At 38.7% G+C, this 23,882-nt stretch overlaps 1 protein-coding gene across 3 annotated transcripts in view; it reads left to right on the forward strand.

The window, feature by feature from the left end:
* Window positions 1-5,414: 5,414 nt before the first annotated feature.
* The window catches only part of ABAT (4-aminobutyrate aminotransferase), a 132,847-nt gene continuing 114,379 nt past the window's right edge, over window positions 5,415-23,882 (forward strand). For 2 of the 3 annotated variants that reach the window (XM_074196346.1, XM_074196348.1), the window contains exon 1: window positions 5,415-5,514. The gene's annotated coding sequence lies outside the window, so the exon portion shown is untranslated. Of the gene's footprint in view, window positions 5,515-22,572; window positions 22,727-23,882 lie in introns of all 3 variants that reach the window. The other variant, XM_074196347.1, reaches the window with a different exon arrangement.

Here is a 23,882-nt window from a genome sequence, read left to right on the forward strand (position 1 = left end):
AAAAAGCAATAGAAATGTAATTGGTGGGTGTCAGTAGACTGCAACACATTATCAACTAAGATCTATGCAGGAAAGTATGACCAGAAAAGGAAGTGGACTTGTCATGTAGTGAAAGCAAAGGAGAAGAGATAGATGGCTTTCATCCTCTGTTGGTAAGCATGAAATTCATCATATGATAATAGAGGAAGACTTCCAGGATACTGGCTTGACCTTTGTGGAAAACTTAAAGAAAGATTCAATAAGTTCAATGCATATTATTTATTAAGTGTTTGCACTTTACAAAGCACTATAAGAGATATTAAACAATACACAAGAAAACAACAAAGTAATTCTTGCTCTAAAGGAATTTATATTTTATCCAAGGGTAGGGAGGATATAATATGTATAGAAATAATCCTATAAAATGCATTAAAAAGTTATTTCAAGAGAGAGATACTGATAATAATTTGTTAGGGTATAAAGAAAGCCTTTCTCAAAGAGATGGTTGCTGAAGTGGGCTTTGAAACAACCAAGTATTCTACAAAACAGAATTGAGGGAAAAAAAGTATATCCCAGACATGGATAATATTTGTATAGAGATATGGAGGTAGGATAATAACTGTCATGGAGTAGTTTGACTAGAATGGAGTATTTAGGAAATATGGAATAACTGGAAAGTTAAGTAGGAACCAAATAGTGAGGGAATATGTTTTTCCCCAAATAAGCAGTCAAATAGACAGACAGGAAGGTAGGCAGATGAGATAGAGAGAGAGAGAGAGAGAGAGAGAGAGAGAGAGAGAGAGAGAGAGAGAGAGAGAGAGAGAAACGAGAGAATGTAGGAGCTTACTGGCACTGTGCTAAGATCTAGAAATACAATTAAAAACATGGTAGACCATCTTTGCCCTCAGGGAGTTTACTTTCTAAAAGGGAAGACAGCACACCAAAGAGAGTGGTGGCCTGGAAGGGTATTTTACAGGAATGGTGACAGAGTTCATAAAGAAGTTCATCTACACACCATATCCAAGAATAGTTTCATAGTTGATACAATCCTGGTTAACAGTTCCAGAGATAGGGGGAATGGGGAAAGTAGAGAGGGAAGTCAGATAACTGACAAGGCTATGAAGAAGGTAGATGTAAAGTCAAGAATGAAATGATACATGACTGGGACTTTTCCTAAAATAATGGTCCAAGAGAGGCAGTCATCAATAAGGAGAGAAGGGCCTAGGGATTTTACCCTTAAAATACTGTTGGTAACTTTAAAGAAAGTAATTTTAGTAGAGTGGCAGAGTTCAAAGACAGTTTACAAGGAATTAAGTCATCTCCTTCCCAGGAGTTTGTCCCTAAAAGGGAGAAAGAAGGACAGTAATTTGAGGTTAAAGGAGAAAAGATATTGCCCTCATAGAAGACTTGTGACTTGCTTGCAGTGATCGCACTGGCCCTGGATTCAGGAGGACCTGAGTTCAAATTCAGCCTCAGATACTTAATAATCATCCTAGCTGCGTGACCTTGGGCAAATTACTTAACCCCATTGCCAGTCCACTAATTAAAAAAGAAATTAAACCAAAATACTGAAGTTTCACATCACACCTGGAAAATCAGTGAAGATGACAATAAAGGGGAATATTCCATGTTGGTGGGGTTGTGGGAAGACAGATACAGTTCATGGTTAGTAGAACTGAGATTCAGCAAAGCCTTTTTGAAAAGCAAATTAGAATTATTTTAATAAAATGACTAAAATATCCATTCTTTTTAACCTAGAGATTCCATTACTAGGTTTATATCCCCAAGTAGGTTTCTGATAAGAATTCCACATATATATTTATTCCACAAAATATTTATTTATTTATTTTAATTTATTTGCTTGCTTGTTTACTTATTTATTTATTTATAATTCCACATATGTATTTAGTCCACAAAATATTTATAGCAATTTTTTTGTGATATCAAAGAACTAGAGACACATAGATTGGGATAATGGATAAACAGATTGTGGCACATGATTGTAATGGAATACTATTGTATGAAAAGAAGATGGAACTACTTGCATGACCTTGTATAGAGGGAAGTAAACAAAGCCAAAATAACAATGTACAAAATAACTTAACAGAATTTTTACTGAGTCTGTTTCTAACCTGGGCAGAACAGAGCAGGCCAGACTCAGAGTACCCTTAAACAGGTAGCAGAATAATTAATTACTTTCATTAAAAAGGCCTGATTTGTAAATCATATTATTTCTCCTGATAGGAGCTCGATCTTACTGTTATGAAACTATACATATATACATATATATCTATCCATGTATCTTATCTATCTATCTATCTATCTATCTATCTATCTATCCAACTATAATCTTAAGTGGAAAGGGAAGAGGAGAAGATGGATCATAGAACAATCAGTATGGGGGCTTGAGTGATCTTCCCTAGACAAGTCCCCTGTAGGACAATACAACAATTACAACAGATATGAACATTTAGGTAGGACAACATAGGTGTCCTTGAGTCCCATGGGAATGACTAAGTTGATTGCATAGTAGTGGGAATGTATATAATTTTTACTTGGGTACAATACAGGATATACCGATTCACTTCAGTTAACACAAGCAAAAGAATGCAGGATTGTCAGGATTAAAACAAATTACTCTGGTTGGTTTATTTTCACTTTTTCCAGGGCCAGAACCTGCCTATGGAAAGGATCTCTAGAACTTAAATTATTATTATTATTATTATTATTAAGTTCATTACATATATCAATAAATATGAAAATCATAATTCTCTTAACTGACTACAATAATATAGATGAAAGAAAAACCACACTCAACAACAGCAACAACAAATGTGAAAGTTCTAAAAATTACAAAGAACAAGACTAATTCCAAAAGAAAAGTTATGAGATGTTCTGAGCTGTTACATCCTTAAATAGATGGTTTAGAGCTAATGGTTCCAGCTTCTATTCAGAGAGGAATGGTCTGTGACATGGTAGAATACCAAGGTTGATGAGATATTCCAAATGATGAGCTTTTCTAATGAGCTTAGGGCATGATGGAGAAGTGAGAGTATCATCTGCAGTCAGGTGAGAAATGCTAGTTCAGGTTAGTTATTAAAACAAAAATAAGGTCACACATCACAGAATATTTGCCCTAATACATTAGAATAAGCAACAAGGATACAGTGGAACTTATCTTCTCTAGATGTGGCCCCTCCTTATTTCCATCTGAAATGTATCTGTGTTCAGTAAGTCATCCAAATATGGTGACTCATGTGGATTCAGATACCCACCAAGTCAGAATGGTTTAAAACTATAAGAAAATGGGATTTTTTAAAATCCTCTCAACACAGAAACTGTGACAAGTAAGTGAGGGTCAGTCAGGTTGCATAAAGAGAGGAATCTGGGGTTAACAGATATTGCTGCAGGAAAATGCTGGTCCTATCACATGAATCCTTTGTATCAATTGGCCTTTCTTTGTGTATAAGAAATACATTCCTAATGCAGTGAATGCCTTGTATTCCCTACACATGGGGGCTCCTAGAAATCAGCCCAATTCCTAACTTTAAATCATTTCCTTCTTACCAGGCATAAAGATAAAGATGTATGGGGTTGAAAAGTGTGAGAAAAGAAAGCCTACCCCATCTCATTAGAGTCTAAACTCTCCCAGGACTGAACCTCATGACTTTATGCTTGAGATTAGAACAAAGATAACTCTTAGGGAGAAGGAATGAGTGCAATGCCCCAGTCCCAAGGACCCAGAATTTCTCTTAATGTTAGCTCTTTTGTTGTGGGAGCATGTTTTCTGCAAGTATTATTTGTTATTTACTTGTTTTGGGTTTGCTTATAGGGTAATTAGGAAGAAACTACCATAAACTGAAATTTCTTGTGAAATTTGTATTCTGGGCCAAATTTGTCATAAAGTATTCAGCATGGGGATGAAAGGGAAAAAAATTTTCAGCACTTAAAGAGTTAGACTAGAATTTCTGATGCTCCTGTGTTCTGTCTTTCTATGTTTCTGATTCCTTTAAAACCTTCCTACAATAAGAAGATGCAGTACCAGTCTACAGCAAAAACTGAACCACATACCAGGATGTTCCAAAGTTGGAGGAAATTTAGGAACAAGGCCTTTGTTTAGAACTTAGGTTAAAGTCAGCAGCTTTGGGCCTTTGAGGAGCTCCTTCTCCTCTTCCTTCTGATTTAATAGCTAGAGTACTGAACTTGGAGCCAAGAAGACCTAGGTTCAAATTCTGTCTCAGATTGGTGAAGGGAGACTAGAGTGATAGAGAGAGTAGGTCTAAATGTGGGAGTCCTTTACATAGAGATGATAACTGAATTCATGAGAGCTGGTGAGATGATTGAGGGAGGTCCTACTGTAGACTGAGCTTTCTGCACTTGACATTTGTATGATATACCAGGCAAATCAATGTCTCAATTTCCTTGATCCAGTAGCTGCTGGATTTGAAAGTCACTAAGTTTCCTTCCATCTCTAAATCTATAGTTCAGTGCTCCTGCCATTCCACAGCTGAGAGTCCTGGTTCTTTAGGCAATACAAAAGGAGGGTCAATGAGTGGGATATGGAAGTAGTGACAAAGCTAGAGTAGGTTGCAGTCTGATTGTGAGTATGTGAGTGAGGGGTAGGGAGAGAAAACATGAATGAGAGTCTGATCTAAGGAGGGGAAAAGGTGGAGACTGATGCACCAAGCTTAGGTATAACCTACGTACAGATAGGGGTGAAAGAATCAGCAGATTAAAACTCTGATCATAAGAGATTGGATATTTTCCTAAGGCAGGGAGGGGAAGAAGGGTGCAACTGGCTGGGGGAGGCAGCATGGTACACTGGAAAGTATGCTGAATTTAGGATGAAAGGACTTGGATTCAAACCTGTCTTACCTTAGGCAAATAGTTACTTCTCTAGGTGTGTTTCTTTCTCTAGAAATCGAAGGGGTTAGCTTCCTAGGCTTCTAAGGTTATCTGGCCTATAATTTGGGGACCATTGTGGTGGAGAGAACAGCCAGTCTGACTAGGGTGGGATATGGTGGGAGGCAGGGAGGGGCGACAGATCGGAGTGATTTTATGGGGGGGGGGGGGGAGAAATAAAAAGAAAACCTGTCTGGAATCTACCAGGGCAGGGCGGAGGACAGGTGGGAGCTGGTTAGGACCTGGGCTAGCAGAGGTGCACGAACCTCTCTTGCAGCTCTCTTTTTCTATGACATGTCTCCTCAGCAGCCTTGCTTCTTGGCTCCCCCCCGGGCCGGGCACTGGCCCGGAGGCTCCCCGGCTCCAGGCTGGACCTTGCCCCCAAGGCTGGCTCCCCCTGCATCCTCCTCCTCCTCCTTGCTCCTCCTCCCAGGGGGCGGCGGCCCGCAGCGGCCTTGCCCATTGGCCGTTGCCGGAGCGTGTTTTGCAGGCGCGGCAGTGATTGGCCGGGGCGGCGCGGCAGAACCGGGGAGCGGAGCCGCCGGGCCGGACTGGTGGGAGAGCAGCGCCCAGCGCCTGGCCCCGAGCCCCGAGCCTGTGGAGCCTGTCTGACCGTCCGGAGGCGGCAGCCCGGTGAGTGGGGGCGGGGGCCGGAGCACGGTCGTGGGGCCCGAGGGGCGCCGGGCGGAGCACGCGGGGAGTGCTCCTGGGAGAGGGGCAGGGCTCACCTAATGCAAGTGTCCCCCGCTCCCACCTCCGCCGCCAAGGAGACACCTCAGTCTGGGATGCGGACCCCGGAGATTCAAGAGGACTGTCCGGACAAAGGAGGGGCATGGACCCCGCCCCTCCGCGCCCCCACCCCCTCCGCGCCCCCACCGTCGGGAAAAGATGAAGTAACCCTTCCACATCTCAGATTGGTGGTCCTCCAGGGACGAGCCATGGGGTGGTCCCTCGGGGAGGGCAGGGTCACCGCCGCCCCCCACCTCCTACACACACACACACACACACACACACACACACACACACACACACACCCCATGGTGAAGACCCTACTCAGATCAGACCCTTACGTCCTCCTAGAAAGGAGAGGCAGAAGATTAGCATCATCACAGATGACAGGTTAGACCATCTCAGGAGCTAGCGGTCATCTCTGACGGTGTTGGAGGTACAAATAGAAGATCTGAACGTTCAACCTTAATACAGGTTCAGGACGCCCTCTATTTGGAGAGAAATTTTGATCCCCCCATCCCCAGATGTAAGAAATCAAGATGGAGACATGCATATCTCTTGACATTCTGCCTTAGAGATGGGATTAAAGTCCTTTCATTTTAGAGAAAGGGCCAGGCTCTCTCTCTCTCTCTCTCTCTCTCTCTCTCTCTCTCTCTCTCTCTCTCTCTCTCTCATGCTTACTTCCAAAAATACTGACTGCCCCCCCCAAAAAAGTGATAGATAATTCCTTAGAATTCCTTAGAATTTAATCCCAGTTTGCTTTCTAAGACTGCCCACCATGTTCCCTCTTGTGATAGATTTGGGATTTAATAGCAAAGCAAAAGAATTAATCCCAGTAAAGGACTGAGGTCACTTCCCAGAGAAGTAGAATCCAATCCAGGTGCTTTTCCCAATGGAGAAATGCCGGCTTCATCCTTGGGGAATTTCAGGAACAGAGCTGAAATGCTTGATTGTGGGAGGATGTTCTCTCAAGTCTGGCCAAGGCCTCCGGCCTGACTTCATTTCCATCCAGTGTTTTTGCTAGGTTCTAACTAGGAAATGTGATGTCGGTGGATATGATAGCAGAGGCCTGGCAGCAGGATAGAGACCGTACCCAGATGAAAGCAAGCAATTTCTTAAAAGGAGCTGCACCTGGCAGGGAGTGAAGGCAAGAAAGAAGGGAGGAAAGAGAGGTTTCCTAGAGCTGCTTTCCCAAGATAGGGGAGAAAAAACTTTTATCTGTTTTCAAAACAGTTCAGATTTAGGAGGGAGAGAATTCTAGGAAGTAGAAGATTTGTTTTGGGAGCCTAAGAAGTTGCCTTCTAACTGCAGATGATAGTCCTGAAGTTTTATTATTCTGCTTTGTTCCTTAGAATTTACCCCCTCCCCCTATTTTCTCTTGAATTCAGTGACCTGACTGTCTTTCCCATAGATGAACATAAAAGCAGGACCTCTATCCTTCCTTATTCTGATCTCTCTAATCCTTCCTTTCCTGCAGATATCTCTCCATACACTTTTTTTTTCCAGAAAAGGGGGAAAAAAGTAATCAGAACTCTGGAGCTTCCCAGAACTTCCCATCTTTTCAGGATGTATAGACTCAAGTCATACAAAGGGCTTGTATTCTCATGTCATTCCATTGCCTGTCTCCATGAGTTCAAGTGGTCCCGCTTGCATTCCCTCCTGATTTTCTATCCCTGACTTCCTAAAGAGCACAATTCCAATACCAAATCCTATGTGAGGCCTTTCTGGACCCCCCCACACACACGCCAAAAAAACCCACTATTCTTCTACTTCTTAAAATTACTTTGTATGTAATTTGTATTTACTTGTGAACATATTGTATTCTACTATTACCACCACCTCAAACTCCCTTTAATAGAATAAGCTTGTAAGAACTGTGACTGTATATATTTGGGGATTTTTTTTTTTGGTTTTGGGAAGTTTGTTTCTGTCTTATATAGTATGTGCTCAATAAATGAAAATTTATTTAAGGGGACAAACATAAACCAGAATCAGTAATGAAGTAATTTTGAATCATTGGAGAGTATGAGTATGGGGTTTGAGGCTCTCTCATCAGCAGGGAGATTAGATCATTTTGACCTAGAGCAGGAAGGAGAAGATAAGGAGTGTGAGTTTGGAGAGTGACCTTCTACAGCTTCCTATTACACTTTTTGTTGGATCTGTTAGAGAAAAGCTCCTTGAATTTGCTGATGGATGACCTAGATTATAATTGCTGAATTCAGAGTCAGGGTGGTGATTAACTCCTTTGAAAGCAGAGACTAGAGTGATCTCAGGATCTGAGAGCTGGAAAGAAATTTAGAGATCATCTACTAATCCAATCCCCTCATTTTATTGAGAGGAAACTGAAGCCCAGAGAGGGTAAATTACTTGGATTTTTTGACCTAGAACTCAGTGCCAAGATGAGGAACATGCAGTTCAGAGAGTGACCTATAGCTACAAAGGTCACATTTTGAGTATATAGAAAACTAGGATTGAAACCCAAGTATCTTGATTCTCCTAATGCTGTTGCTTGGGAGAATTTAGTCTTGGTCTCTATCGCAACTCTAAAGTAGAACCTTTCTATTCTTCCAAGAATTTGTGTGGCACTCTCATTCCTTTTGATATCCCAGAAGCCAATATGATCTTTCAATTGAAGCCTCATTTAAGATAAAGGGTGATTACAAAAACTACTGTTGCTTAGTTTTGCCACAGAGACCTTTGGTCTTCCTGTTTTCATTTCATTAGAATACTGTTGATCTCAGTTTGCATTCTACCTTAGTTACACAATAGACTTAGGCTAATACTATTCTCAGGTCTCTCTAAATCACCCCAGAAAGCACCCAACAGTGAAACTGTATACATTGGATGCCAAATAAGTGCTGTCAATGAGCTTCCTGAGTCTGACTTACTTACTCTGCACCCATTTTCCCAAGGAGGAATGTCATTACAACTCCATTTAGGGTTTAAATTAGAGTGACAGGGGCAATCCAAGCAGGGGTCAAAGATATATCGACTTAAGGCTAGAAGAAACCCGAGAGAACATCTAGTCAAACCCTCTCGTTTTATAGATGAGAAAAATGAAACTCAGAGAGAAGTGTTTTGCCCAAGGTCATACAGATGATGAGGGAAAGAGCTGGTAATCAAATTCAGGTCTTCAGGATCCAAATCCAGAGCTCTTTCCATCGCATTTCTTTTGCTGGGCCAGATGCTCAACCTCTAGAGAAAATACAAATCTCCTCCCAGGAAATTTTGTGACCTAAAAAGGGCTAGATGAGTTTGAGCCCAGTCACTACCAAAGACTTTCTCACATGATGGTAATCTGCTGTTTTGTCTAAGGTATGGGAATCTACTCAAAGACTTCTTAAAAGATCTGATTGAAATGGTGGCTAAAGTCTCCATAGCCTTTCCACTATTAATGCTTCCTTTCCCTGGACACCTGCCTGCCCTACTTCCAGGAAGGGATAGAAAAGGGGAAAGAAAGCTTAGTGAGCAGAAGCATTCTATTCTAGCAGCCCTAAAAGACTCGTTCAGCTGGCTGGATCAAGCCCCTTCCCATCCTAGCCAGGGAACAAGAGGTTGATCCCTGACCATTCAGGCCATTGTGTGTGGCTGATTTCATTTCAGAGCCACACTTGGATGTATTTGTCACCTTGGAGCCCAGCCCTTGTCCCTGGGGGACAAACGTGCTAGACGCAAATGACCCCATAAAACTTTTCTCTGCTGATTTGAGAGTGTCAAAGGACAGTGATTTGTATGGTCATTCCCTGTTTTGTAGAGAGAGGACACTCTCTTGAATGTAGAACTGGGACTTGTAAGGATTGTGACTGTATAGTTTTTTGTGGGGGGAGGAGGTTGGTATGTGGGATATTTTTTATTTGTTTATTTTATAATATACCCTATCTTTCATATAATAAATGTGAATTGAATTCAATTAAGGGGGAAAAGTCATGGACTTGAAATCAGGAAGATGTACACACTAGCCATGTATAACCCTAGTCAAATCATTGACCATCTGTGTCTCAGTTTCCTCATTTGTGAAAAGTCTTCCTGATTCTATCTACTCTGCCACCCAGTTGCTAGTAGAGCTAATAGAAATTCTGGAATTACAGATTTCTAAAGTTCCATCTAGTTCTAATTCTATGATAAATAATATTCCCAACTAGCTTCTAATAATTGGCATTTGCAGTGAGTATCATTCAAGGTTTGCAAAGTATTTTGCACCTATGAGATAGTATATTGATTTAAATCCTTTGATGTCATTTCATTTAACCCCACCCACTCCTATTTTTTTTCTTAAGAAAAATAACTAGATGACTATAGATAGAGCACTGACCCTGGAGTCAGGAGGACCTGAGTTTAAATTTGATCTTGATACTCAATCATCTTGAACAAGTCACTTAACCCTTTTGCCTTGCAAAAAAAAAACCTGCAAAGTGAAGCTCCCAAATTTCACAGAAACTGTTAGAATTCAGGTCCTTCAACTCCATATCTGATTCATTTGTCACTATACTCCTTTTACCTGAAAGGCATTCCTTTCTTTTTGTTCCTTTACTTGCTTGCTTATTGTTGTATGTTTTTATTTTGCAGGTAATATTTTATCTTTTGCCAATTAAAGGTAAAGATAGTTTTCACTGTTAATTTTTTATAGATTTTGAATTCCAATTTTTTTCCCTACCCTCCCTTCTAGCACTCTTCCCCAAAAATCAAGCAATCTGGTATACATGAGCAATTAATTGCAATCCCTTCTTATAGAAACTAATTGAATCTCTCCCTTCTTGTAAGAAATTACTTGAACACCATCTTCTCCATGACGTGATTCCTGACCTCTTCCAACTCCTTATGTTCTACTCTCAAACTACCTTATATTTAATCAGTGTGTAATTTGTTTTATTCACTTTATAGTCAAGATATTATATGTGTGTATGTTTGTGTGTATCTCTTACACTCCCTAGCTATACATGTTTATGCACATGTAGTACATACACGTGTGAGAAGCATTAGACACACATGTACATATACATGCATGTACATAAAAGCATTGGGTATGTGCTCACATATACATATATATATATCACATGTACTTGTCTTCAACATTCAAATGTTATAGTAGGAACTTAATAAATACTTGTTGGTTGGTTGATTGATTATCAAATCCCAGAAGCCCTAGAGAGTGATAGCCTTGTCTAAAGTGACCAGAACTATTATTTTGGAAAAAGCCTTCAGTCTATAGGAGCTAAATGCAGTCAGCCTTAAGAGTAGGGGTAGGACCTGCAAAAATATATAGCTAATTTTTGTTGTTATTGTCATTTTCAGTCATGTCTGACTCTTTGTGACCCTATTTTGAAGATACTAAGTGGTTTGCAGTTTCCTTCTCCAACTTATTTTACAGATAAGGGGAACTGAGGGAAAAGAGAGATAAGTGACTTAGCCAGGGTCTCACAGCTAGTAAGTGTCTGAGGCCAGATTTGAACTCATGAAAAAAAATCTTCCTGATTCTATCCACTCTTCTACCTAGCTACTGGTAGAGCTAATAAATTCTTCTTTTTAATTTTTTATTTAAATTTTTAAAAAATTTAAATTATTTAAAAGTTTTTAAATTTTAAATTTTTTATATTTTATTTTTTTAATTTTTTAAATTTTCTCATTAAATTTTATTTACTTAAAATTTAAAAAAAATTTACCACAGCTACATGTAAAAAACAAGTTTCCACATTTACTTCCAAAACCTTGAGTTCCAAATTCTCTCCCTTCCTCCCCACTCCCCCCATGGAGAAAGCAAGTTGCATGATATGGGTTAAAATTGTATAGCCACCAAACATATTACTCTAATAGTCTTGTTGTAAAAGTAAACATAATCCCCCCCCAACACACACACACACACACACACACACACACACACACACACACACACACAGAAAACCTCAAGAAAAATAAAGTGAGAAAAATGTGTTTCAGTCTGTATTCAGACATCAGCTCTTTCCTTGGGATGAACAGCATTCTTTATCATAAGTGCATTGGAGAAATTGCTTTAATATTTTTTCCACACAGCTGCTATTGCTAGCTTCATTGCCCTCCATTTTATTTCCCCCAACCCCATTCATTCTATTCTCTCTCTTCTTTCACCCTCTCCCCTCTCCAACTACCCTTTCTCATCATCTTCACTCTCTTCTATCACCTTCTAGCACCTTTACCCCTGTCTGCCTGTCCCCATTCTCCCCTGTCCATTCTTTTCTCACCCATTAATTCCATCTTTTTAATATTTTATACTTTCAAATTCAGCTCCCTCCTCTGTCTTGTCTATATATGTTCCTTCTAACTAATAAATGAGAAGGTTCGTAGACATTTTATTCCATCCCATGTAAGAATACAAACAGTTCAACAACATTAAGTCCCTAATGTTTCCCATACACCCTGTCTATACTTTACCTGAGTCCTTTACTTGAAGATCAGATTTTCTGTTCAGCTCTGGTTGTTTCATCAGGAAAGTTTGAAAGTTCAAAAGTTCCCCATTTCACTGAATGTCCATCTTTTCCACTGAAAGAGTATGTTCAATTTTGCTGGATAGTTGATTCTTGGTTGTAATCCTAGCTCTTTTGCTTTTCAAAATATCATATTCCAAGCCCTATGAACTCTTAATATAGATGTTGCTAATCTTGTATTACCCTGACATTAGCTCCATGATATTTGAATTGTTTCTTTCGAACTGCTTTTAATTTTTTCTCTTTGACTTGGGAGTTCTGAAATTTGACTATAATATTCCTGGAAGTTTTCATTTTGAGATGTCTTCCAGGAGGTGATTGATGGATCCTTTCAGTTTTACCCCTCTGCTTCTAGGATAGAAGGACAATTTTCCTGGATTATTTCTTTTTTCTTTTTAGTTTTTTAAAAAATAAGGCAATGGGGCTAAGTGACTTGCTCAAGGTCACACAGCTAAGTAATTATTAAGTGTCTGAATCCAGATTTGAACTCAGGTCCTCCTGATTAAAGGGATAGTGCTGTATCTATTAGGCCCTAGCTGCCCCTGGATTATTTCCTGAAAAATGAAATCTAGGCACTTTTTTTGTCATAACCTTCAAGTAGTCCAATAATTTTTAAATTATCTCTTCTGGATCTATTTTCCATGTCAGTTGTTTTTCCATTGAGATATTTCATTTTCTTCTAGTTTTTCATTCTTTTGGTTTTGTTTTATTGTTTCTTGATTTCTCACAAAGTCATCAGCTTCACTTAGCTCCATTCTACATTTGAAGGAATTATTTTCTTCAAAGAGCTTTTTTATCTCTTTTTCCTATCTGGCCAATTCTGCTTTTTAAGGCATTCTTCTCCTCACTGATCATTTGGAATGCTTTTTGCATTTGACCCAAACTGGTTTGTAAGATTTATTTTCTAAAGTATTTTTGTGTATATATCTTTCACCAAGCTGCTGACTTGATTTTCATGATTTTCCCACATCACTTTCGTTTCTATTCCCAATTTTTCTCTCCCTCCCTTACTTAATTTCCAAAATCTTTTTAGAGCTCTTCCATAGCATGAAATCAATTCATATTTTTCTTGGAGGCTTTGGATACAGAAACTTTGATTTTGTTATCTTCTGAATGTGTCTTTTGATCCTCCATAATAATTGTCTGTGGTTGTATTTTTTTCCTTCTGTTGTTTGCTCATTTCCTCAACCTATAACTTGATTTTAACTCTTTGTTAAAGTGAGACTCTGCTTCCAGGGTGGAAGACACAAGCTTTTGAAGGTTCTTGTAGCTGTTTTTAGGAATTCTCCCAGGACCCCAATTCCTTCAAGGTCATGTGAAAAACTCTGACTGCTCTCCTAGCCTGTGTTCTGGTCTGTAGATGACTACAAGCACTCCTTTCTGCCCTGGAACTGTGAGGAGCTCCTCCTTTTTCTGAGACTGGAGCCCCAGACTGCAACCTGGATCTGAGTATGGTCAAAGTCACAGAGTTCTGCTTCAAGGACAGCAAAAAGAACTCTGCTATCTCCCCCCACTTCCTTACCATTCTAGCCCAAGTGCTCTGGAGGCAGCAACAGGGTGGCTCTCTGCCAGCTGGCTCCCCAGGCTTGTCCGTCATCTCCTTGGGCCAGGGCTGTGCTGAGGCCTGAGCTAGACTAGGCTCCTGTCTCACTCTGGTATGGCAGAGTTTTCCCTGCTGACCTTCCAACTTCTACTTTGCATTCCCTAGACTGAGAGACCTGGAAACCTCCACCTCTGCCACTGACCCAGAAACCTCCACCTCTGCCTCTGACCCAGGTTGACTGTTCCTGGATAGCTAGAGCCAGTTTGTTCTGGTACAGTCTGGACTATACTGCAGACCCTTTCTAATCCTTATTCAATAGACCCTTCCTATGGATCTTCCAAGTTGTCTTGGGCTGGAAAATTGTTTCACTTAGTCTTCTTGTGGGTTCTGCCATTCTAGAATTTGATTAGAGTCATTATTTAATGGTATTTGGACTGGTCTGAGGGAAAGCTTGTGGGAGTTTCTGCCTTTACTCCACCATCTTGACTCCACTCTCCCAAGCTAGGAATCCTGAAAGAACCAACTGGCTTCTCTAGTCTTCATTCAGAATATAATTTTCCCATCCAGTTTAAACCACTGGCCCAGGGCATATTTTTTTTAATTGCATTCATCATTTCATCATTGAAAAGTATCTCAGTGTTGAAATATCTTTGGAGTTTCTATTTGAATTGATTTACCATAGGTCTCTATTTCTCCATCTTTGCCCAAAACTTTATTTGGGAAAAGATAAACCTTCCAGTTTACCCCCTTTGCCTTCAATGATAATAGCAATTTAAAAAACTTAACCATCATTCTAAGTGCTTTACAGATATTAACTTCTTTGATTCTCATAATCCTGGGAAATAGAGGCTATTATTATCCCCATTTTACAGTTGAGGAAAATGAGGCAGACAAAGATGAAGTGACTTGCCCAGAGTCACAGAGCTAATAAGTATAAGGAAGTAAGATTGTTACTAATCAGTAATGATTAAGCACCAAGTACTTGGTGCTGTGCTAAACACTTGTGATACAAATAAAAATAGGAAAAAAAGAAAGTCTCTGTTCTCAAAGAGTATACACTATAATAGGGAAAATAAAACACAAAAGGAAACTGAAAAGGCTAAGGGAAGAAGGTACCTGTTTTGGGGACATTGATGGAGAAGTACAAGGAAGTCCAGTAAAATGCATCTGGGAGGGATGGGAGGGGAGCAGGATGAAAAGAGGCTGACTTGAGCTCCCTCCTTAAAGGAAGGTTTGGGGGTTTGGGGCTCCACCCTCCAAATTAGAAGAGCAGAGGGTTCTGAGGAGATGTGAATATCAAGGCTGATTGGATCCTGCAAGATGATAGCATTTCCAGTGATGAGGTCCCTTGGGCATGATGACAATGGATATGGCCAAGGAAAGTCCAGTAGAGTGCAGCCAGGTGGGAAATTAAAGTAGAACTGAAGAAAAGGTAATGGACAGGTACCCCAAAGGCTTTTTCTACCTCATTGCCCAAAACATTGCCTTGGAATCTGGGAATTTCATAAATAACACCATAGCTAGAAGCAAATATTAAAGCTTTAAAGGGCTTTGCAAACACACCTTGTCTGTCCCCTTCATTTTTCAGACAAGGAAACAAAGACCATGAGAAATTAAGTGACTTACTTGTCACTTAATTAAGTGACAGAAATAAACCAGATTTCCAATTCCTTGTCCCATGCAATAAATCACTCTGTCACTCATCTAAGAAGCATTTTGTTTTAGATTCAAAAGCACAGCACAGTATAATGGAAAGAGTGTCGGAATCTGAGAACTGGTTAGTTCAAAACTTGTTATAGGATGATATCCGATCATATGATTTTGATGGTACCATGTAAGGCATCTGGGCTTTGTATCCTCATTAGCAAAAAAAAAGGAAGAACAATATTTGAACTACCTGTAATGAAAGAACTTTTCAAACTATAAAACAGTACACAAATGTGGGCTAGCTTTAGATTTCTAAGAAAAAGATTTCTAGTCTAATGCCTGCTAATGCTAGACAGATCCCAGTGATCAATACCTTTACATTTGACCACAAAATTCTTGTGGCTTTATAACACTCCTTGGAGAATATTTCTACGAACCAAGTTGCAGTAATAGGAGGTTTTCCAGCAGACTATCTTGGGCAGTAACTGAGAACATAGAGAACTGTGTCTTCCGGACCTCAATTCTTTATATGATAGTAACCAGCTCCTTCCACTCCTATATGAAAAATGCAAAAGACAAGAGACAGGAAGAGGAAAGAAAAGTTGATTAAGTCACACTCTACTAATTACTTTACTTGATCCTCCCAACAAACCTAGGATGGAGGTACTATTATGATCATCATTTTATAGTTAAGAAAACTGAAGCAAGTATAAGTGATTTTTCTTGAGTCAGATAGCCTCAAACAAAAGTGTCTGAAGCCAGATTTGAATTCAGGTTTGACCGGCTCTAGACCCTGTACTCTACCAGCTGTTGCTACCTGGCTGCCTCTAAGCTATAATTAATTGTGTGGGGGTTTTTTTTCAATTCAATAATAGGATTCAGAACTGAGAGAGACTTCATTGGTCAGAGGGTCCAAACTCCTCTATGTACAGATAAGGAAACTAAGCCTCAGAAAACTTAAGTGACTTTCTCAAGGTAATAGTAGCAAAACCAAATTCTAAACTCAGATCCTCTCACTTGAAATTTAACGTTCTTCCTGATGCCTTCTACCCATGAACGGGAGGAAAGTATTTGGGGGTGAAGAGCAAAGAACTGGAAAACTTTTTTCCTGGGACTGTCTCCTTTTCCTAAATAACATGCATCTTTCTGAGAGATCATTGTAGATATGTTTTTGTTTTCCTTAATTTGAGTCTAATGACCTTTCCCAAGTCTTAACTTTCACCCTTTATTTGAAACTCTCTGTTATAGATCACTGTCATGCACCTTATAAGCTTCATTATCTTAATTCTCCCCCTTATTATCCATTGTGATATTGTTCGATGCTCTTCTAAAAACAACTCTGCAGTGGCTTCTTGGGTCTGTCCTCTTTGGAAATTAGTTAATGATTGAGATCTGATTTGACTGGAGTTCAAGACCCTTGGCACTTAACTAAGACACCTTCCTGTAGGATATCTAAGGGCTTCCATCACTGCCCGAAGCTCCCTTTTAGAAGAATATAAATGCCTTGAGGATTGGAATTTTTATTCTTGTACCTTTCATACTTTGTATATAGTTGACACTTAAAATAAATACTCACTGATTTTGCATTGTTAATTCTGGTCTTTCTTTTTGAATCTCAAAGTAATTTATTCTCCCCTATATGAAATGCCCTCCAATTCTCTCTCTATTTCCTTGAAACCTGTTCATTCAGGTTCCACCTCCATATACTCTTTATTTACTTCCATATACCTTTTATTGATCAAACCACAGTGATCTCTACCACTGTTCTCTATGGGCCATTGCTAAGTAGTGAAAAAAGAGATTATTTGAATTCAAAGAACCTAGCTTTCTTAGTTGCTACCTATGTGATCTTAAGCAAGTAACTTTTCTTCTCTGGACCTCAGTTTCCCAATCCATAAATGGGATGGGTGGAGCTGACTAATCTCTAAAGATTCTCCAGATCTTCAGTCTTTATTTTCATTGCCTTCAATTGTTATCTTTTTCTTTGTATTTTTTGCATTTACCAACTATACTGTAAGACCATTGAGGGAAGGGATTATGCACTAAAATAATTGCTCATTAAATAACTGTTTATAACTGTCCCTGAAGGCAGCTATTAAAAATACAGGTGTTTTCTAGGCAGCATATCCCATGAAGCCACTATCAAGTGGATGAGGTGGAGAAAGAGAGCTGGTCTCTGCATTAGAAGAAACCAGAGTTCAAGTTCCATCTCTGATAGATACATTCTGTGTTACCTAGACTATTCATTTGACCTTCTCAGTACCTCCTAAGTGACTATATGTTGCAGAATAGTTGCCAATTTGCTACCTAGAGAGTGTTTTATTTCTGGGAGTTCTCTACCCTAATCAAATCATAGTTCTTTTTCTGTCCTCACCCCTCAAAAAAAAAAAAAAAAACTCTTAGCTAAGTTTAATTTATCAGTTCCTTTAGCAAAGGGCAAAATCCTGAGGGAAGGTAACAAAGGTCAACTCACTGGGAACCATATGAGGGCCCTTGAGTGTCAGAGAGCCTAGTCATAAAGTTTAGAATAGAGGACACAGAAAGGAACAAAGTGAATGCAGACTTAAGTTCACCTATGAGAATCCTAGATTGGCAAGTTTGGAAGGGCACTTAGATAAGATATGATCACTTCCAAACCCTATCATTTTGCAGATGAGAAAGCTAAGACTGAGAGAAATGAAAATATCCAACAAGTTAGCAGTATGATGTGGTGAGAAGAGACTTGAATTTTATGTCAGTACTGATACTCTCTGGTGATTTTAGGTAAAGAACTTTAATATCCTAGGTCATGTTTTCTTCAGCTACAAAATGAGAGTTTTACAATTTGAACTATATGGAGTTCTTGAGGTCCATAGATAAATTTCAAGGGATCTATGGCTTGGATGAAAATAATACATATTTTCTTTTAACTACTATCTAATTTGGCATTTTTTAGTACATTAATTCTGAGAGAAGGGCCAACTGTATTGCAAAATGGGGGTCCATAATGAAAACAAGATTAAGAACCCCAGAATCAGTTGATCTCAAAGGTTCTGATCAATTCCAAAGCCTGTAACCTTGAAAATTCAAATTCCCGACTCTTGGAAAAATTTATTTTCAACCATGCCATAATACTCTCTCTCCCAGTCAGCTATGGTAGTAGGGTTTTTTGTTCTATAAACTCCTGAATATCTTCATTTCTCAGGAAGGAAGATAAAAAAAATGATAATATGTTTGAATTACTTGAATTATTTATTTACCTAATGTTAGGAATTTCCATAGAAAACTAGTTGGGTTTTTTTCCTCCTGAGGGGTTATTGACAAATACATCCTTGGACTCTTAGCAATGAAGTAAGGGCTTAGAGAGACCCAGAGGTCTTGTTTTGTAGCAGAAGACTTCTAAACATCTGTTTTCTCTATGGAAGTCCTGCTAACAGCCTGGGATTTGGGGAGGGGAGGATTGGTATAGACCTATGATTGCGTAGATGCAGGAAACTCCTGCTGAGGAAATTCTATCTACCAAAGCAGAATGGCAATCAATGGTGGTGAAATGCTTAATCTTTGAGAGCTTCCTGTGGTTTAGCCTCACACAGCCAGTACGACAGAACTTGAACCCAGGTCTCCCTCTCTCCAAGGGGGCTGTCTATTCTATATGCTTCTTTAGGACTGCAAAAAGATACTTTTCCTGGATTAATTACATACATTCAAATGGAACTTCTTTGGTTACTGCTGTTGCCTTCAGCTCTCAATAGGTCTCCCAATTTTAAATCCCTAGTCCTGACTTTGCTCGAGATCCTTTCAAGGGACAAAGCTGAAAATTAGCAAACACGAGAAGCATTTGTACATATGAGTGATTGCATTGTTCCCTAGATTGTGTACAGGGAACATCTGGCACTTTTGCTTCAGGGCTTGATACACATAATCTTAGGTGGAGTTGAGACCAGTTCCATAAAATCATTTGGTTTCCATGTGCTTGACTCAAAAAAAAGTGGAAGGTAAATAAATTTTATAAGATACCCTCTTCAAGATAAATAGACTTTAGTTCTTCATTCTGCACTAAGAATGGTGTTTCAGTTAGTCTGTCAAGGTTTGAGACTAACTGACCTTAGGAAAACATCTGTTTCCTCCTCTCTAAAATGAAGAGGTTAGGTTATACCATGGATTCTTTTTTTTAAGTTATTTTATTTTTTCATTTATATGTAAAGATAGTTTTCAACATTCATCTTTCTGTAAGCTTTTGAGTTCCCCATTTTTCTGCCTTCTTCCTTTCCCTCCTCCCTCCCCATGACAGTGATTAATCTGATATAGGTTATACATGTGCAATCTTGTTTAACTAATATTTCCATACTAGACACATGAAAAAAGAATCACTACAAAAGGAAAAAATGAGGAAAAACCATAAAACAAGTTTTAAAAAGTGAAAATAAGTATGCCTTTGTCTACAACCAGATTCCATAGTTTTTTTTCCTATGGATGTAGATGGAATTTTTCATCACAAGTCTTTTTTTTCCTCCCATCATTATGTATTTTTTCCAGTTACACACAAAGTTAGCTTTCAACATTCATACTTTTGTAAGCTTTTGTGTTCCACATGTTTCTACCAGCCTCTCTTCTCTCCCCCACCTCCCCATTGTACCAAATAATCTACTATAGGTTGTACATATACAATCATCTTTAACATATTTTCATATTAGGGATGTTGTGAAAGAAGAATTAGAACAAAGGGGAGAAAAAAGATCTTGAGAGAGAAGCAACATAAAAGAAGTTTTAAAAAGTGAACATAGCATATTTTGCTCTGCATTCAGACTCCATAGCTTTTTCTGCAAATTTGTATGGCATTTTTCATAACAAGTCTCTTAGGATTGTCCTTAATCACTGAACCATTGAGAGGAGCTGCATCAAATATAGTTGTTCTTCTCACAATGCCATTGTTCATGTGTACAGTGCTCTCCTGGTTCCACTTACCTCTCTCAGTATCAGTTCATCCAAGTTTCTCCAGGCCCTTCTAAAGACTGTCTACTCATCACTTCTCACAGAAACACTAGCTGTGAAAATTGTCTTCCAGCCCTCTGCATGCCCTTTAATCTTGGCTACACTGGTTTCATCCATATTAAAAAAAAATCCCTTATCTTTACCCTGTTTGTACTTTTCTTTTTTCTTTCCCCTTATCCCTCCTCATCAATGTTTTCCTTTTGACTACTGCCTGTCTCAGACTATCCTTTCCCCTGTTTCTCTCATTACTTTCCTGTAGGATAGGATAAATTTCTAAACCCAGTTGGGAATGTATTTCATTTCCTCTTTAATCTGTAAGATTTTCTCCATGTTTTCACTCTCCTTATTTTCCCTCTACTATAAGAGGTCCTTCATCACAAGTCTTTTAGAACTGTCTTTGGCCATTGAACTTCTGAGAAGAACTGAGTCTATCAGAGTTGATCATCTCAGAGTTAAACCTTGGATTCTTTTTTTTTTTGCAAGGCAGTGGGGTTAAGTGAAGTGATTTATATACAGCTAGGTAATTATTATGTGTCTGAGACTGAATTTGAACTCAGGTTCTCCTGACTCCAGGGCTGGTGCTCTGTCTACTGTGCTGCTTAGTTGCCCTCTAGACCTTGGATTCTTAATCTTTTATGGATCTCTTATCACAGTAATGTTTTTAAATACATAAAATAAATAGAAATACAAAGGAAATAAATTTATATTGAAATAGTTGTTAACTTTCTTTCTGAAGAAATGATTTCATATCCCCCAGGTTAAGAACCCCTGAAATAGAGGATCTCCAAGATTTCTTCCCACTATGAATCCTACAAATGTGCATTTGCAGTGGGAAGAGCAGTGAAGTGCAAAGTTTACAACTGTGGACTCAAGCTGGGGTTAGGAAGATAGAAGACAAAGGAGGAGAGTAAAAACTTCAAATCCTGTCTCTGACATTATACTAGTTGTAGAACATCATAAAATTTTCTTACTATCTCTATTCCTCAATTTCCTTATCTGTAAAATGAGACGATTGAACATGTTGGCCTCTAAGATCCCTTCCAGAATAAGAATCTTTAGAATTAGTCCTGTTCTGTGACTCTTAATCTTTTTTATTACAAAGACTTCTTTTTAACATTTTAAACTCTTAGATTCCCACTGAACAATATATTCTCGTTGACTAAGAAAATATACAATATCAAAAAGCTACTAATAACTAATAATTTTAAATGAAGTTAACAATATTTATATTCTGTACATTTGAAAAAATTATATGGATATATAGAGACAAGGCAGTTTGATGGAGATGAGAATAGGAGGAAAGGAAGAGAACAAAATTTATTAAGAGCTTACTGTGTCCATATTAATGCTTTTAAAATATTATCTGATCTTGGACAGCTAGGTGGTACAGTGAATAGAGCACAAGCTCTGGAGGTGGACCTGAGTTCAAATCCAGCCTCTGACACATGATACTTAACTGTGTGACCTTGGGCAAGTCAATTAACCCCACTGCCTTGAAAATCACCTCCCCAAAATAAAATAAAATATTATCTGATCCTCTCAAGAATACTGGGAGGTAGGTGCTATTATTATTCCCATTTTACAATTGAGGAAACTGAGGTTGAATGATGTTAAATGACTTGCCCTAGGTAATACAACTAGTAAGTATCAGAGGTAGAATTTGAAGTCAACTCTTCCCTCTTCTTTATTCTTGGCCTAGGGTTCTATCACCTGTGTCCTGCCTCTGATAAATACTGCAGTATTTTGTTGAACAAATAATTTCACCCCTCTGTACATTTCATTCCAGGCAATGTACTAGGATTCCAAATTGCAGAGTAGTTGTCATGTGCATTAGTAAAGAGAGTTTGTTCATTTAGCGTTCCCTACATCAATGACATCATAGGTCTAGTTAACATACATGTGATAATATTCATATAAAATGTTATATAAATATATTTTTATATATTCTTATGTATTTAACTAGACCTGGAATATATTTGAGTGTGAAAACATTATTCAACCTAGAGAAGGTATGTTTGCTTGCTTGTTATACTGTTACACTATATATTTTGTCAGAGCTGGGTTAAGATGCTAGACCTTGATTTACTTGTGCATTTAACTCTCACAAAATTGGGAACCAGTGATGAAATTGAACTGCTGAAAGCCTAAAGAATTTAGCCACACAGCTACCAAGAGACAGAATCAAAATTTGAACCTTGATCTTGTGTCTACCAATTTCACCCTCTCTGATTTTAGCTTTGCTACTAACTTTTCCTGGCATTGGAAAAGGCATTTAACCTTTCTTTGTCTCAGTTTATCCATCAATCAAATAAAAATAATCTTCTCTGTCTTCTCTACCTACAGGGTTATTACTATTATATTACTTATTGTAATGTGAAACTGCTCTGGAGACATAAGGAGTGCTATGTGATGTGGACTAATAAAGCTTATATAACTTTATGATTACCACGCATATCTCATCCTTTATCCCATTTGATTCTCACGACAAACCCAGGAGGTAGGTATTACAAGCATCATTAACCCCATTTTACTGATGAGGAGGCTGCAGTGTCAGAGCCCAAGGTCATTTCTCCATTATTTCACCATTACTTCCAGTGACTCTTCTCCCTAATGGAGTCTTATGCTGTCACAAAGTAGAGTTAAACAAATATGTTTCATTCCATATCAACAGTACAGCATCTCTCAGACAAAAGGAGGGATTCATGTTTCACTGTCATTTCTCTGAAGTCATCCATCAATAAACACTTTATTAAATACCTGCTGTGTTTTTAGTACACTCTACTAAGCTCTGAGGGATACAAAGAGAGGCCAAAGACAACCCCTGCCCTCAAGGGGCTTAGCATTTAAAGTCATAATTGGTTGTTGCATTGATCAGAATTCCGAAGTCATTATTGGCATTTAGATGGATAGAGGATTAAACTTAAGAGTCAAGAAGACTGAGTTGTTTTCAGAGCATATGTGACCCTAGGAAAGTCTCTTAAGGTCTCTTAATAAGTTTCCTCGTCTGTAAAATGGGGATAGCAATAACACTTGTCCCAGAGTCGCTGTGAAGATCAAATGAGATAAAATATATGTAAGGTGCTTTTAAGAACTAAGCTATCCATTTAGTCTATGACTTCCTGCTTTGTTTTCAGTTCATTTCTATCTGGGAATCTTTCTATTACTACTAAGGTTTGCCAGTTCTGGCAAGAGTTCAGAATCACAGCCTTTCTGATATACCCTGGTATTCAAGCAGTACTTCAAGGGGTTCTCCCTTGATAGAATTATTTGTTTCTTTCCCCAGGATTTGACTTGCTGAAGCATAAAATTGTGGATGGAAAATTCTTATGGAAAGTTTTCAATGAGATTGGTTACCCTCATTTGGTTGCAGTCTTGTTTTTCTTCTGCCCAGTGACTAGTTAATTGATTTTCAGAGAAGGAAGAGACAATTGGGGAATGGGCAGACAAACAGCAGCACATCTTCAGTGATGCGTTTTTGGCTTCCTTTCCTGTGCACCCAAGGGAAGAATAAACTCATTTCTGAGACTTCAGTCCAATTCCAATGTAATCTTCCCACTCCAGAAATACCACCAAGAAGTAAGCCACTGATACTATCTGGGGTGTCTAGTGGCATTATAAAAACATCAGGTTTAAGAACCACAGTCTAGCTGCCC

The sequence above is a fragment of the Macrotis lagotis genome, chromosome 8 (genome assembly GCF_037893015.1).
Source record: "Macrotis lagotis isolate mMagLag1 chromosome 8, bilby.v1.9.chrom.fasta, whole genome shotgun sequence".
NCBI classification, from domain to species: domain Eukaryota; kingdom Metazoa; phylum Chordata; class Mammalia; order Peramelemorphia; family Peramelidae; genus Macrotis; species Macrotis lagotis.